Source organism: Mandrillus leucophaeus, unplaced genomic scaffold (genome assembly GCF_000951045.1).
Source record: "Mandrillus leucophaeus isolate KB7577 unplaced genomic scaffold, Mleu.le_1.0 Scaffold363, whole genome shotgun sequence".
NCBI lineage: Eukaryota > Metazoa > Chordata > Mammalia > Primates > Cercopithecidae > Mandrillus > Mandrillus leucophaeus.
Genome location: NW_012103843.1, coordinates 738,440 through 754,613, shown reverse-complemented (window position 1 = coordinate 754,613; position 16,174 = coordinate 738,440). Strand labels below are relative to the sequence as shown.

General features: G+C 46.4%; 1 protein-coding gene across 1 annotated transcript in view; it reads left to right on the top strand.

Moving 5' to 3' along the window:
* The first annotated feature begins 1,251 nt into the window (after window positions 1-1,251).
* The window catches only part of COL4A1 (collagen, type IV, alpha 1), a 153,340-nt gene continuing 138,417 nt past the window's right edge, over window positions 1,252-16,174 (top strand). The window contains exon 1 of the mRNA XM_011989780.1: window positions 1,252-1,544. The gene's annotated coding sequence lies outside the window, so the exon portion shown is untranslated. The remainder of the gene's footprint in view (window positions 1,545-16,174) is intronic.

Here is a 16,174-nt window from a genome sequence, read left to right as displayed (position 1 = left end):
ATAAACCCAATGATGACCATTTTGGTATTTTCCCTTCATATTTATTGAATAAATAATATTAATATCTGATCTAATTGGTGGAAGATTTGGTTTTTACATCTCTAATAATTATTTACATATATTACTATGTAATATAAGATAATCAAAATTTATTTTAAAATCCACAGTTCCCCTTGTATGCAAGTGATGCTTTATTTCTGAGCACAGGAGCATTTATTTTCACATCATCCAAGAGCAGCAGCTTTGAAATGTCATTTTAAAATATAAACAACTCTCTTTTATCATTAGCTTGAATTTTTGAGTTGCAGTTTAGAATTTTTTAAAGAATGCAATGCCATTTTAGTGTTACAGAATTAATACTGAGTTGTGTGTGACATACTTGCTGCCACCAGACTAAGGACCCTACGATTAGTCTGGCAAAAGAAAAGTCTGTTCCTCAAAGAAGCTGGCATTAATGGGTCAGACGTGGACACAACTTTTTGGAAAGGCGATGGCAGTGCGTCAACTGTATCCAGAGAGGAGACGGTCCAGGGACACGCTGGTTGTGCACCAGTCACAGGCCCTGCGGGGAAACGTGTGGGCCCTGGTCTTCCTCATCTGTATGATGGGGATGAGGGCAGTTGCTTTCCTTAGGGAGCAAATGTAAGGATTAAGTGAGTTAATGTCTGTCAAGCAGTTATACCCAGCTTGCTTTGTGCCACGTACTACTCTTAAATTAAAGACAAATTCAGAAGCATAAACAGCAAAGTAATGACATGGAGACCGCTTGGGGCTGGAAAGGCCCACACAAGGATCTCCTTCACCAGCTGTTGTCCAACGTGAGCTCACATCAGCATCAGCTGGAGGGCTCCATGAAACAGCCCCAGAGCTTCTGTTTTTGGAGGTGTGGGGTATGCCGAGAATCTGCATTCCTAGCAGGTGAGGCTGCGGCTACTGATAGCCCGACATCTTTCACTGCGGCGGCAGCGGCTTGCGCAGTGTTAGGTGCAGGCCTGCACCTGTTAGTTTGCACTCAGTTTGAGGCTGAACCCCTGCGTGTAACATGGCCCTCCAGCTCTCTCTTTGTCCTTTTTTTCCATTGGTTTCTGCTGCTGCCGGCAATCCCGGTTCCAGCTGTGTGGTGCAGTTTGGAAGGTCAGATGGGCGGGGGAAGAAGGTTGAAGTGGAGGCTCCTGAGTGAATCTGGAGAGGGCTGGGCTGATGGCAAGTGAGCACAGCGGTGCCTGGAGCAGACTCTGCCCTCCGTGGCCTTCTCCCCTCTTCGGGAGCCTGGCATGGGTTTCTCAGAACTGATCTGCTTTCAGTCTGAGTTTTGCCATCCTCTGTGGCGAGCCTGTGAGCTCGCACACCTGCTCAGGATGCGCTCAGCGCCCTAGCTCAGAGGCCAACCCAGGGCAGAACCAGTCAGTGGGCCCTGGGACGCAGGACCCTGAGCATGGGTCCTCTACCTCCCTCCCACCTCCTCCAGGCCCAGCCACTCGGCTTCCTGGTGAGGAATCTTACGACTACCAAATCCGGTTTCTGGAGATTAAAGATCCTTCAGGGTTAGTGGTTTAAAATAACTGCTAAATTTTAGTCCAGAAATGGCCTAAACAATGAAGATAAACTTACCAAAGCAGGAAAATGGGTCAGTGATGGGGGGAAAATACCATCCACGGAATGGTTCGTTAAGCCTCAGCATCCGATTTATTTTGGGTACATACACAAACCCGGTCCAGAATCAATAATATTCTCTGGAAAAGGGGATGACACAGTTTTTATTATGTAGGATATGTAGTGGGCTATCTTCTTGAAGTATTTCTCATTCCTAGCTTATCTCTAACAAACATGTTTTTCATGTAAACATTATGCTAATGCCAGATGCTTTTTATCAATTGTTGAAGCCAGTCTAGTCTGACTAAATAGCCATTGGGCGCCTTCATAATAATTAGATTTTGTTTTCCCAAATACTTGAAAATAATAAGATTGTATTTCTTCTGGAATTTAGGCTTTTAAAACTTTAAAAAAAATTTTATAATTCATACTTCTTCATTATTTCATGTTGATCATATTTTCTCTTTTCTCATGGAGGTTATCAAGTAATATATTACGATATATGGATTTTTTTTTTCTCTTGACTAGATCATTTATTTAAAACATAAATAACTTTGGGTATTGTCCTAGGCCAGAAGCCAGTTTGTAACCAAAAGCCCATTTCTTTCTTTTCTTTTCATTTTTTTTCCACATCAATGAACGTAAAACGATTAAGAGTAAGAATTCAGATGAAAACAAAGTGGAAAGTAATAGTTTGATAGCTCAGTATCTCGTTTCTGGCATTTAAAATTTGTTCAATAAATGTGTGTTCAGTGCTTGCTCTGGATTAGGAAATATGCAGGTGGTTAGGATTGTTCTTATACTTTGCAGTTGGACATGTGCCCGAATTAAAGTGAGAGTCATTTTGGTAATGGTATGATAGATGTTATGTTGAAAATTTAGCACTTGCACTGTTCTCTTCTGGCTCCAGATCTTTTCATTTAGGTTCTGAGAGTCTGCAAAGGGCATCATACGGTTTTGGGAGATGGATTTGAATTCTTGATGACCGTTTTAATGATGGATTTTAATAACAAAATTAATAAAAATAAATTTATTTGCCCAAAGAGCAACTAGCTGTTTGACCTTGGGCAACCTTCTTAACTTCTCTGTGCCTCAGTTTCCCCATTATCCATGAGGGATGATCATGTGTTCGTTTATTGTGTTGTGAAGGTGGAAGACAGGTGACACTGGTTAATGAGTGACTGCCATAAACATTTCATACTGTGAAGTAGATCTTTGGTCTTCCTCTTGTTTCTTGGCATACAACTCCTAAAATTTTTGGAATCTCTGAAGTGATAAGTGTCTTTGTATGTTAATGAATTGACTGGTGGCTGCCCCGCCCACCCCCCACCACAGCTACCACAGCTTCAGAGGTGGGCTGGTCCCTGGGAAAGACCAAGGCCGGCTAAAGGATGGATTCAGCCCCACTCACCACCTCTGGGGAGAGGGGTGGGGTAGGAGGTTGAGTTAATTACCAGTAGCCAATGATTTAATCAATCATGTCCCTGTAAGGAGGCTTCCACGAAAGCCCAAAAAGACTGGACTTGGGGAGCTTCCCGCAGCTGAAGGTGTGGAGCTGTTCCTAGAGGGTGGCGTGCCCTGGTAGGGCTGGAAGCTCCGCCCCTTCCCCTACACCTTGCACTGTGCCTCTCTTCCATGCTCTGGCTATTCATCTGTGTCCTTTGTAATACAGTAGCCTTTATAATAAATCAGTGAACATAAGGGTTTCCCTGAGTTCTGTGAGCCTTCCTAGCAGATTAATCAAACCCCAGGTGGGGTTCATGGAAATTCCAATTTATAACCAATGGACGAAAGAGTAGGTGACAGTTTATTCCTGGCAATGGGGTCTGAAGTGGGGCAATCTTGTGGGACTGAGCCTTCATCTGTGGGAGCTGATACTGTCTTCAGATAGATGGAATCAGAATTGAGTGGAATTAAAAGGAAGCCCAGCTGGTCTCCCCTGAAGAACTGATGGCTTACTTGGTATGTGGGGAAACCTCCCACACAGCTGGTGTCAGAAGCTTGTTGTGAGTGCAGAGGAAAAACTGTTGTGCCTCTCTGTGTCTTCAGATGAGCGTTCAAAAAATCTTAGCTTTTACTACTGGTTGCATGATTATGCTATTGATATTCATATGTACTTAAAACTATGAAGACTGAAAAACATCTTTCTTTTACTATGACTTTATTTCTTAATATGAGATCAACTTCTTGGATAATTTACAAAATATTGGGATTATAATGATATTAAAACAATTAAATACATCTTGAGTGTGTAATTTTTGAGGGCACAATTCTATTCCTAACGTATTCCAAGATGGAGCCCTAGGCTTCGAGAAGAAAACAGTTTCTGCCTTTTATCGTGCTAAACTAGAAATTATTTAAAAGGATGTCCCTCTTTGCTATTTTAGGGATGGTTCAGCCTCCCAAATTCAGCTTTGTTAAAATAGTTGTAAATGTAAGGAAGACACTGGAGTCCTTTATAGGAAATTGTGTCTACATCGTGTCTCTAAAGTACATTCATGAGACTAACAGACATTGAATTGTTTCAATTTTTGGAAATTTTGAAATATCTCTCCAGTAGGAAATGGGTTTGCAGGGTTCTTCTGTCTTCCCTGGGAATTAAGCAAAGCTGGCCATGGGAAATACCACTTGGATTTAGGATGGATGAAACCATCAGATGTGGAAATACCAGATGTGGGAACGGGAGGGAGGCTGTGGACAGCAAATGTGTTTCTCCAACATGCAAGACTTCCTGGCACTTTGATGAGGATGTTGTGTGTCACAACTGTAATGATGCAAGAATGTTGTCCTTTGCCTTAAAATTGTGTTGCTCTTTGGCCATGTTAGCCGGACCCTGTGTGAAGGGGCAGGAGGCAGGCAGAGAGAAGAGATGCTTTTGTAATCATCAGGGACACACCCCAGACGTCTAGTTCCACAGGACCCAAGTGGTTGTGCCCCTGTCGCTGCACAATGGCAACCCTCAGGGATAGACTGTCACAATGTATGGCAGCACCAAGAAATTAGGGGCTTGTCTCCTCCAGCTCAGCACCTGCTCAAACCTGGAGGAGTTCTGGTCACAATGAGCACTTGAGCCCTTTTTGAGAGTCAAAATTAAAATGTGGTTCTGAGGACCAAGGCTTACAAGGTTTCCTGGGCAAACAAACCCCTAATTTGTGAGTTAGGGATAAATGAATCAGAAACATGAAAACTGTTGCTGTGAGAATGCTCAGAGGCTTAAACAAGGAAACACAGGTCAAAGTTCTTGGCAAAATATGTTGGCGAATTGTCCTGGACAATTGGCAGTGCATGTCCCACATTATCCTGCGACAGTGACAAGCTGTTAATAAGGGAAAGGGTATAACGTGAAAAGCTCTGATGAGCTGTGTTAGGTTACTGAGCCTTTTGGATGGAAAATAATTGTAGAAATGGTCCTTAATTTGATTCCTTAATTGGCAATTGTCTTCTTAAAATGTCAGAGTGAGGAAGATTAGCTGGTGTTTCCAATATGTTCAAGCAGCATGTTCAAACCCTGAGTTCGGGTTGCCGTATCTGAGCCTATCTGCCATCTCCGAGCAGAGTCAAGTGTCATCTCAAGTCAGATGATTGGCAGTAACTCCTAGAAGATAATGTCAAATTTTTAATACAACATTTTCTAGTCCTATATGATGTGCACTTGTGCCATTTCAGAAACTGTAGCATTAACTTGAAAGCTGTAGTTGACAAAGCAGTTAGGTTGAGTTTCTTATTATTCATAGCCTTCTAGGTAGATGCAGCAGCCGCTAGCTCTACAACATTTTACCGACTCTTCCCTGGGTCAGAGTGATGCCACAGGTGCGAGCCCCCAGCTTTGGCAGCCTGCAGACGTCCAGAAACACTTCTCTAGGTGCCACAGTCCTACGCATCTTTGGTCATATTTGCCTAAGCTTTGGGACTTTGCTAATTTGCATGGGAGGGCTAAGCTTCCAGCCCCCAACGGTGGCACTGGGCAGTGGACTAAGCATTCCTGCAAGGTGACCTTGAGTGGTATCCAGCATTTATCACTAGTTGAAAAAGAGTGACTGCGCTTTTAGGGGGTACTCTGGGTAAGTTGTGTAGGTGGGAATTGAGATTTTTTAAAAATAACAACCAATTTATTTTCCCACAGTTCTAGAATCTACTTATGAATTTGAGGCATGATATCTTTGGCTATTAAGTGACATACATTACCTGGCAGTTGCCTTTGCATGCTAGTGAGAACCCTGGACATGTCCTGTTTCTTCTGACCCTTTACGTAGAGATAATTGACTTGATGACCCATTGATCCCATCTGCCTACCTGCCAGTCATCATCCTTTGAGTTCCTGTCCCTCCCTATGTGTTGAGGGAGGGACCTGGTGGGAGATGATTAGATTATGGGGGCAGTTTTCCCCCATGCTGGTCTCATGATAGTGAGTGAGTTCTCATGAGATTTGATGATTTTAAAACTTGCACTTTCTCCTTCGCTCTCTCTCCTGCTACCATGTAAGACATGCCTTGCCTCCCCTTTGCCTTCCACCATGATTGTAAGTTTCCTGAGGTCTACCAGCTGTGCAGAACTGTCAGTTAATTAAATCTCCTTTCTTTATAAATTACCCAGTTTCAAGTAGTATCTTTATAGCAGTGCGAGAATGGACTAATAAAAACACCCACCCCCAGATTAGAAATATATGAAAAGTTGAGAGTCAAGAAACTATAGTCCAGTCTAGACCACAGCATGGCCTCTTTTGGAGGGGGTGGTCCGTGAACCCCTTGAGATCATATGCACATTTTTATGAATCTGTGCACAAGTGCATTTTTAAGAAGACAATGCCTGGAACTTTTATCACATTCTCAGAGATGTATGACACAGACTGCTGGTCTAGAGGGACTTGGTAGCAGATTTTTATGGTAAGAACTGTTGAAAAGATTTCCCAAGGAAGAAGACCCTGAATTTGGCAGTAGATAAGAATAGAGCTAAATTTGACAATGCTTCCAAAGCTTTGGCTCTCAGCGGCAGGCAGGATGCAGGCACTTCTGAGGGTGGTGGGAAAGTCCGTTGGAAAGACAGTTTTGGCGAATGTTAATCTTATTGTTTGTATAAAATGTTTGGCATGAATCTCTCGAAAGGCATGTGTGCAGACCCCATCTTCTCAGCTGCATTTTGGTTTCTTTCTCCATGCCCCTCCAGGGATGGCACAGTATCTGAGCATCGCCATGTAGAATCTATGCTCAGTAAGTGTCTGCTGATTGACTAATTGGTTGTCAAGGTCATGCTAGAAAATGGAAATTTGAAGGTGAATCTAGATTGGTTCATCTGCAGATGGTGGAACCCGGCGATGATGATGACTCTAGGAACCCAGCTCAGATATCTTGAAGAGGCAGACATGAAGTAAATAACCCACTAAAGAAGCTGGGTCTGGTCACAGGAGAGGTGTTTCTGTGAACACTTTTATGAAAAGGTGCTATGGACTTGGGGGCAGTCAGGGCTGTGCACACTTAGTGAAGGCCATTGCATTTTCAGCACTTGCTGTGGGGTGGGTGATAAAGAAACCAGTAAGTCTAGTCCCTGCCACATGGTCAGCCTCGCAGGGCCGAGAAGGCGGTGGGAGAGGGCTGACTCATGGTCTGCTTTGCCCAGGCCAGCATGGTCCATGCCGTGACCTGGGTGAAATTACTAATGGTGCTCCCATGCACCCCTAGCACATGCCGACATGATGATGAGTTCTGTGGACAGCCAGCTGTGAGGAGATGGCATGGTTAAAGCTCCCTTGCCATTGCCACCCAGTTGTAGAAGAATATGGGAGATTCGTGGTTGCTGAGAAATGCTGAAGAAATGAAAAGACAAGATCAAGAGTTTGAACAAATTTAGTGCAAAACGTAAAAATGATCAAAGAGACAAGTGGGTGGTTAACGTGATGCCAGGCTACTTGGCATCGGTGAACTTTTTCTAGGCACCAGGTCCTCGACACACCTTAAGGTCAGGAGGGGAAGCCCCAGTGTTCTCGGATAGGTGAGGTGGGAGCTGTGAGTGTCCTGAGGAGAGGGGCGGGCAGGACACTCACGTCTGTGCACGTGCTTCAGGTCAGGACAGCCCCACCCACCCTGTGGGCACCTCTGTGTTGGTCTGAGTGCAAAGAGACCCACTCTTGGGGGATGTGCAATCACCCTTGGCTTCTGCCACTGCATGGTGACCCCCTTGCTGAGTTTCACTGGCCACCCCGGGCAAAGGAGAGTAGCAGACTGTCCGTCGTCACCGGCAGGATAGATCCAAAAGTGACACCATCATTTTAAAAAGTAGGCTGGTCTGAATGCAGTGATATTGAGAGATCATTGATCACAACCAGTTACAGATTTCTTTGTTCCTTCTCCAATCTCCACTTGACTAACGGTGCTCTCATGCACCCGAGCTTCACTTGCTAAGCTTTAAAATGTAAAACAAAATAAAAACTAAAATAAAAGTGGAGTGGAGAGTGGGTCTGGTAGGGGTGTGGACAGGGATGATGAGCTGGAGGTGACTCCAGAGTGAGTGCTCAGAGATTTTGGTCACCTGGGGTGATTGATGACTAGTTTGGGAGTGAAGCTAGAGTCCAAAGGGAAGGAAGGATTGAGGAAGCCGGAGAAGCCTGTGGAAGGAATGCTATGGGTTTGTAACCTTTTAAGGGAATCTTGAGTGTAGTGTAAGCATGGTGGTCATTAGATGCACTGATTAAGAGGGTAAATCATAAAAGAAATTATGACTTGGACATAAAATTTAAACAGTGCAACGACATTTTAATGATAAAACAAATGCTACACAGTTTGTGTTCCCTCTGGGGAGTCTGGAAATCAAAACCCCAGAAGCCGCCGGCCGAGCGCTTGTTAGCTTGCAACGTGCTCACGTGTGCCTGTGTAGCTTAGTATGTTCACACTGGTTGTCTCACCAGGAAAATTAACTTTAAAAGGCCTTCAACTAGGCTTTAATTAAGAGGAAAAGATGGCAAAACCTACATAGCAGCATGTCAAAATTACCCAACATGAAACAGGACTCTTCTGTTTAGAACAACTCCGGGTCACCTTTGGAAGGAGCGACGCCCATGCTAGGGTGCTGTGCCCCTCGGTAGCGTCCTTCCAGCCAACCCTTCCCTTCACGCCCCTTTTCAGAAGCAGACCCTCTCTTATTACTTCCCGGGGCCTTCAAACCCACCTGCTTGTCCTCCATGAGGATGTGGGTAAAGCGCTAACCCTCATTCCCTGTCCCGGATCTGTCCACTGGAGGCAGAACACGTTTCTATTGGAAGACTGAGGAAGAAGCAGTGGGTGGTCCCCGTGAGCCGCCTTGAGGAGCAGCCTAGGCTCCTGAGCATCTCATGTTCCTTTTCTTCTTGAGTTTTCCATGCAGCAGGAGCCTGAGACGTTGGTATTTAGCCCCGAAGGTGGCTGTGGGTATTCTCTATGCGCTTTTGGACTTTAACCCAACATACAGATAAGTGTGATTTGCAGTGTAACATCTGACGTGTTGAGCTCTTTACATATTCTGTAAAGGATGAATCTGCAATGCCACTGATTTGGAGTATCTCATCCGTTGTCTTGGGTGAGGAAACACTGACAACTGACCAAGAAATCAGTGCACTCAAGGCCTGCAAAGAGCTTCCTGAGAAGGTGGACAGGAAAAGTAACAGGGCAGCCTGGGGCGGTGGGGGGTGGGCGTGGGGGTCAGGGTGGGTGTGCAGGGCTCTGTCCTCTCACAAGAACCAGCTGATTGCAAGGTGATGAGGAGCCAGAGATGCTGGAGAAGAGGGGAGCTGTTCTTTTGCCTTGGGAAGGGTCTCCTCTTGGTCGGGGCAGTGAATGGCACCCGGGCCTGGATCATGTTAGAGCTGGAACTCATCACTCCAGCCCTCTACCTCCAGGCTTAGGTGCAGGGCCATTCAGACCCTGTTCTTTGAGATCAAGATCCCCTCTTCCATCCAGGAGAACTGAGGAGTCCAGCACTCGCCAAAATGAGGAGATTTGGGATGGAAGCCATTGCTCTCCCTAGATACTCACTGCCCTTAGTCCATTCTGTCCTCTCCCCTCCACTGAAGGGCTAGGCTGTGACATGCATATGTATATATATATAATTTTTTCTGAAACGGAGTCTTGCTCTGTAGCCCAGGCTGGAGCGCAGTGGTGCGATCTTAGCTCACTGCAACCTCCACCTCCCGGGTCCCAGTTCAAGCAATTCTCCTGCCTCTGCTTCCTGAGTAGCTAGGATTACAGGCGCATGCCACCACATCCAGCTAATTTTTATATTTTTATTAGAGACAGGGTTTCACCATGTTGACCAGGCTGGTCTGGAACTCCTGACCTCGTGATCCGCCCACCTCAGCCTCCCAATGTGCTGGGATTACAGGCATGAGCCACCGTGCCCAGCCTGACACCCATCATTTATAGGTGGCTCCTGAGGCTTGAGGCATTTCAACAACCTGTCCAGGGTTTTACACAAGGACATGGGAGGAATGAGAATGGAAAACCAGTCTGTTATGTTCAAATTATCAGGGTTATTCAGTGCTCATTATTTCCTTTCAAATGACATACACATTTTTGTGATTTTTGATTTTTGTCTGTGCAAAGAAAATACATATACTAAATAAAAATAGGTATCGTGAAGTGGGAACAATTCTGCCAGTTGCTCTACCCTGTGGTTAGATAATCCTTAAAATAGACATTTTGGTTGCAAGAGACAAAATTCTGCTGATCTCCTGAACCATGGATTTTTCTAGAAGTGGCAATAGGACTCTCTTTTCAGATTTTGCTATTTTACCAGCAGGATCAAAGCCAAGTTTCAAGGCTCATAGCAGCGACTCAAGGCTGCAGTCAGGCTTAATTTTTCTTTTCTTTTTTTTCTTGCCTTTTTTTTGAGGGGGACAGAGTTTTGCTCTTGCTTCAGGCTGGAGTGCAGTGGTGCAATCTCGGCTCCCTGCAGCCTCTGCCTCTGGGTTCAAGTTATTCTCCTGCCTCAGCCACCCGAGTAGCTGGGATAACAGGTGTCTGCCACAACTCCAGGCTAATTTTTTTTTATTTTGTATTTTTAGTAGAGATGGGGTTTCACCATGTTGGCCAGGCTGGTTTCAAGCTCCTGACCACAGGTGATCCACCCACCTCGGCCTCCCAAAATGCTGAGATTACAGGCATGAGCCACCGCGCCCTGCCCACTCAGGCTTCTTGAATTCACCAATTTCTTGGTCTGTTGCCAGCGTTTCCTCACCAAAGAACTGATGAGATACTCCCAGTTGGTGCCATTGCCACCACTTGAACGACTCTCTTCTGAGCCTGAAAATAGTTTGCGCTTCCTGTGCTGCAGGTATTGTAGCTCCTGCATTAGCCCCTGAAAGGAAATGTTTCTCTTGGAAACACCAGTGTCGGGCTCTCTTGCGCTTCCCTCTTGTATATAGATCGGAAGTGTGTGTGTGATTTTCAACTTCATGTCCTTGAGTCCCAGACAGCTGCCCAGGCAAGGCTGTCCTACTGCATGGCGCTCAAGGACGTGCTGGCTTCTTTCTGGGTGTCACAGCAGGGTGAGCACTCTGCCCAAGTGACAGCTCACGATGCCCAGCCTTCTGACCTCTAGAGAAGAGTTCATCCGATACGATGAGAGCCCCAAATGTAAACTCACTTCATTTCATTCCATGTTCCAATGGAAAAACCGAGCCTTGGCTCTGGTGGTGCTGCTTGTTTAGAGAGGAACCGGGAACTTCACAAAGATAAGATATTAATAGGACTGGATCCTTTGTAGGCATGAAGTAGGGGGGTATTTAGATTTGCAGCTGTGTGCAGCCATTTAGACTAGATATCTGAGTGGCTGGCCTCCGGCTTTAGGGTGGGGACTGCAGGCTGTCTGGCTTGCCCCTGAGATGTCATGGGGCCTAAAGGAATTCTGTTACTATTGTTGAATGTCTGAATAAGAGCAAAGGAGGGCGTTCCTTCCCTCTGACACATAGTGGGGAAAAGTGCGTCTCCGCGTCTCTGCGTGTCCGGTGCCCTGTGGCTTGGCCTTGCAGCCCTCATGTCTACACCTGGGGTGCCCAGGGCCTCTCCTGCCTCTTCCTAGGTGGGTGGCCTCTGTGTGAAGAAAGACAAACAGCACCTCCGCGGGCCATTCTCCACCCTCAGCCTCAGGTTTTCCAAATGCCACTCCTGAATTTTCTGGAGTTTTGTGTCGTTTCCAAACTTGTTTCGAAGAAGAGCTTTGAACTCATGTTGCAGAATGCAAAGTGGCATTCTTCCCAGAAACGAATTCCGTTTAACTCTTTGGGTTGAGTGGAGCTGTCAAGTAGCTTGCGACACAGTCAGAAGCACACACTCTTTATCGTTTGGACTTGGGAAAACTGAGCATTTGGGATCTTCTGCTGGTCTTGTCCAAGTCCGGGCATCCGTGTAATGCAAGCTGCTTCTCTGTGAGGCCAGCAGGGCCACAGATCCGGGGCTTATGGTTTGTTCACCTTTGGGATCTGGGAACAGAGCTTTAGCCAGTCTCAGTGCCCCACGAAGTAACCCACTGTCTTTCTGGCACTGTGGGGTGCCTAGGATTTCTCTGTCCCTGTAGGCAGCTCCTCTGTATCCCAGCTGGGCGGTCTTACTGCCTCAGCCCCGTTTTCCTGGGAACTGTTCCTCCTCTTCCAGGAATGGATTTCTTGACATGACACTTCTGCCTCCCCCCCGCTCCCTCCAATCTAAATGCCACGCAAGGCTCTGGACCCTGAGGCTCCTGTCTGGGCCTGACCGAGCAGCTGGCCCTTCCAGGCATGACCATTTCTCCCTTTAGCCTCCTCAGCCCTCCTACTCTGCCTGCAGCCACCCTCAGGAGCTTCGGGGAGCGTTCAGCACCCTCAGGTGAATAAGCTAGATGGTTATCGGCCTGGGCGTGAGCCCAAGCCCCCATTTCCCTTCCAGTGTTAAGTGTGGCTAAGTCCCACTGGCTTCAGCATACCCTGAATCAGCAGCCGCAGCCTTTGAGCCCGTGCTGTCCTTGGTCTTTCTCGGTCTTGTCAGCCTTCTCTCTCCATGGCGATTTCTCCTTAGGGCATTCCCTTTCCAGTCCTTTCCCTCCTTCCAAGCCTTTCCAGACTCATGGCTCACTCATATGAGGGAGCCGATATTGCACCTTTGCCCTCTGTACTATGAGAATCTGGGGCAAAAATTAAACTGGGTCCCATTCACAGAGGGTCTAGCACAAGGCTTCGGACAGGGAATGTGGTCATCGAATGGTAGCTCTGTGAGTCAGGTTTCCAGAGAAAAGGTACCTATATTTCCAGATAGTTGATAGAGATATAAATATTTATTATAAGGTCTTGACTCACATGTGATCATGGGGGCTGAGAGGTCCCACAGCGTGCTGTCTACAAGCTGTGGAACTGGGAAAGCGATGGTATGCAGGCGTGAGAACTGGCAGCACCAGGGGCAGGAGAAGGAAAATGTCAGGGAGCGCTAATGCAACCTCCTTCTGCTTTTTGGATTTGTTCAGGCTCTCAATGGCTTGAGTGAGACCAACCTACATCGGGGAGGATGGGTCTGCTTTACTCAGTGCACCAGTTCAGATGTTAATCTCATGCAGAAACACCTCACAGACACACCCAGAAATACCGTTTCACCAGATATCTGGGCATCCCATGGCCCAGGCAAGGTGATATATAAAACTAACAATCTCAGTAGCTTAGCTCGAGTCCTGATTTATTAGTAGTAGTAGTACTTCTACTGCAGAAGACAGACCCTTACTAAGGGCTGCTATTCCTAATGTGTAAGGTACAAAGGCAGAGCCAAAGCTCTGTATTCAGGGATTCATGGAGACAGTCCCAGGGAGCGAAGCCCACAGGGTGAGGAAAGAGGCATGGGATTCCGCAGCACGCATAAGACATAAGAGCCCATCCTGTGCCTTTGCCATTGTAGATTCACGTTTTTGCAATGTGCATTCCCAATGGAAAATCGATGCCTCTTGGCTTCAACAAAATGGAAGACTGGCTAGTGCTCTAGTCTTCCATTTTGAAAATAACTCATGTTAGAAAATGGATCTATTGGTGACGTTTTAAACATGAAAAGATCCAAACACCGCTCCGAGTGTTCTTTCCCTGAAAGCCTCAGTCCAGACTGACGGCCAACCCCTGTGCTGCTGTGGGCCTGCGCCTCGCTCCAGAAAGCCTCAGTCCAGACTGAGGGCCAACCCCTGCGCTGCTGTGGGCCTGCGCTGCTGTGGGCCTGCGCCTCGCTCCAGAAAGCCTCAGTCCAGACTGAGGGCCGCTGCTGTGGGCCTGCGCCTCGCTCCAGAAAGCCTCAGTCCAGACTGAGGGCCAACCCCTGCGCTGCTGTGGGCCTGCGCCTCGCTCCAGAAAGGACCGTTGCCTTGTCATGGAATTATTCTGACATAGCCTTTAGACCACACCATCTGCTTTCCCAAGGGCACAGACAGTGTCATCTCTAGGCTCGTCTTCCTGGCCACAGCACATTGTCTGGCACTTGTCAGTGGTCAGTTCGCTTGGAGATGAAATAGGCAGAAAGTATTAGCTACAGTCAAGGGCTGCATCTTCTTTTCAGATGTTCAGGAGATGGTCATCTCCATCAGCATTTGCCTTGTTCTGATTAAGTGAATACCAAGCCCATTCGAGCCTCTCTTTTTCGTATCATGAGGATGGAGCTGTGTTTCTGCTCATTAAAGGCTTTTACAAAAAGAAGACGGCTAGGGGTAATAGTTTTTGTTCGCTCTATCTGTGTTAGGAAGTTAGTATTCGTTAATCATGTGCTACTTTCCCATGTGTTTTGCACAAAAATTGGTGAAAAACGATGGCTTTCTACTTCTATATTCTTGAAACATGTGCATTAGATTTTTCTATTTCTTAAGGGACTGAAGGCTAATATTAGGATATCATGTTGACTTCTCAAAAACCAAAAGACTTCTTCAGCTTCCAAATCACGCTTATTGATTTTGGGATTATGCCTCCAGCCCCCAAAACCAACACATATAATTTAAAAGCCGTGGAGGTCACATTAGTCAGATGTTAGAGAGATGCCTGTGGCTTGTGGGTTCCCAGATTCCAGAATTTGGACTTTCCTTCCAGCTTAGCTCTGCTTGTGTCACATGTTTGAGTCAGAGAGACACTAAGAAAACTTCTAAGAGGAGAGGAGTGAAATGTAGTAGCCTCTTTTTAGATACTTCTACCTGGGGGAGCACATCATGTCTGGGTGTGAAATCGAGAGCTGTGTGTTTCCACCTGCACCTCGGCATCCAGGTGCACACTCTCTGGCAGCCCTGCCCATAGGTGGCCCGACCTACCTTATGGACAGACCCTTTGCTGAAGGCTCCCGGCCCGTGGCCATCACTGTCATAGAGTGCTGTTCCTTGGGCTGGAGGGAGAGCCTTTGCCACCTCATCCCCCATCCTGTTGACATGTGACAGCTTTGCCAGCCCAGCCACAGTGACTAAAGCCTTCAGGGTCATGAAAGATAACCCCACAAATGCCACCCAGTGCTGCTGTCCAAGATCAGCCCACCAGCCTGAGTCCTGGCTTAAAATGGTGGGACCTGGGCATGGTGAGCCCAGGTGAGCTCACAGATGGCAGGCAGTCTTTGAGGGAAAGTTTGATGTGCATGTGTGGGTGTGTGCATGAGTGTGAGTGCGGGTACATGTGCCTGAGTGTGCACTGTGTTCGTGTGTGCCTGTATGTGAGGGAGTGTACACGTGTCTGCATATGCAGATGTCTGTGTACACAGACAGGTGTGTGCAGGTGCACATGTGCATGTGTGTGTGCGAGAGGATGCGTGTGCCTGTGGAGTGCCCAGACACCTTGGCCCTTCCCTTTGTATTGTTCTTGCTGTTCTTAGTGAGTTTACATCATGGCTCGGGCACAGTTCACCTTCTCATCTCCCTACATTAGTGACATCAACACATTTCATTTTGGCGTATTAGCCATTTCTATTCAATGTCAAAAAACAAATGTATGATTTAAAAACTAGCTGCTGACATAAAATTTTCTAGTCTATATTATTCTTTATTTTATTGAACCTCTCTTTTCCTGAAATCTCTGATTTGATGACTCATCTTTTCTGAACATATTATATTATTTGATGACAGAGAGAATCAAGTAATTACTCTTCAGTCTCTGTCTTTCCTATGGAGAACTGAACGTCCTTCAAACTGGGAACACTAAATGAAACATGGTAAGGAGAGAACTGAATCACAGGCAAGGCAAAGAGAGAGAAAGATATCATGTAATTGCTTAAACTAACTCAAGCCTTTATGCTTGGAGGTGAGGCCTCTCCAAATATGCAGGTATTTCCAGCCTTAGGGGCACCCGGAAGTGACTGGGATCACTGGCCCATATCAATTTTGAAATGTGGAGAGGAGCAGGAAGATTGGAGAAGGCAATGTTCTGATTGCCACAAAAGAACAAGATTGAATTCCAGAAGTCACATATCAGTGAACTTAGCATGGACAGTTATATTTCCAAATGGATTTATTTGACAGAAAGCTTGTGAGTACTTAAATAAAGAGTTCATGCTCCCTGAAAGCCAACACAGGTGCCCCAAAACAGGTCAGGAGATTCAGTAGACACAGCAGGGATGCCATTCAGGGACATTTACGTCAGGGTACAGACCCT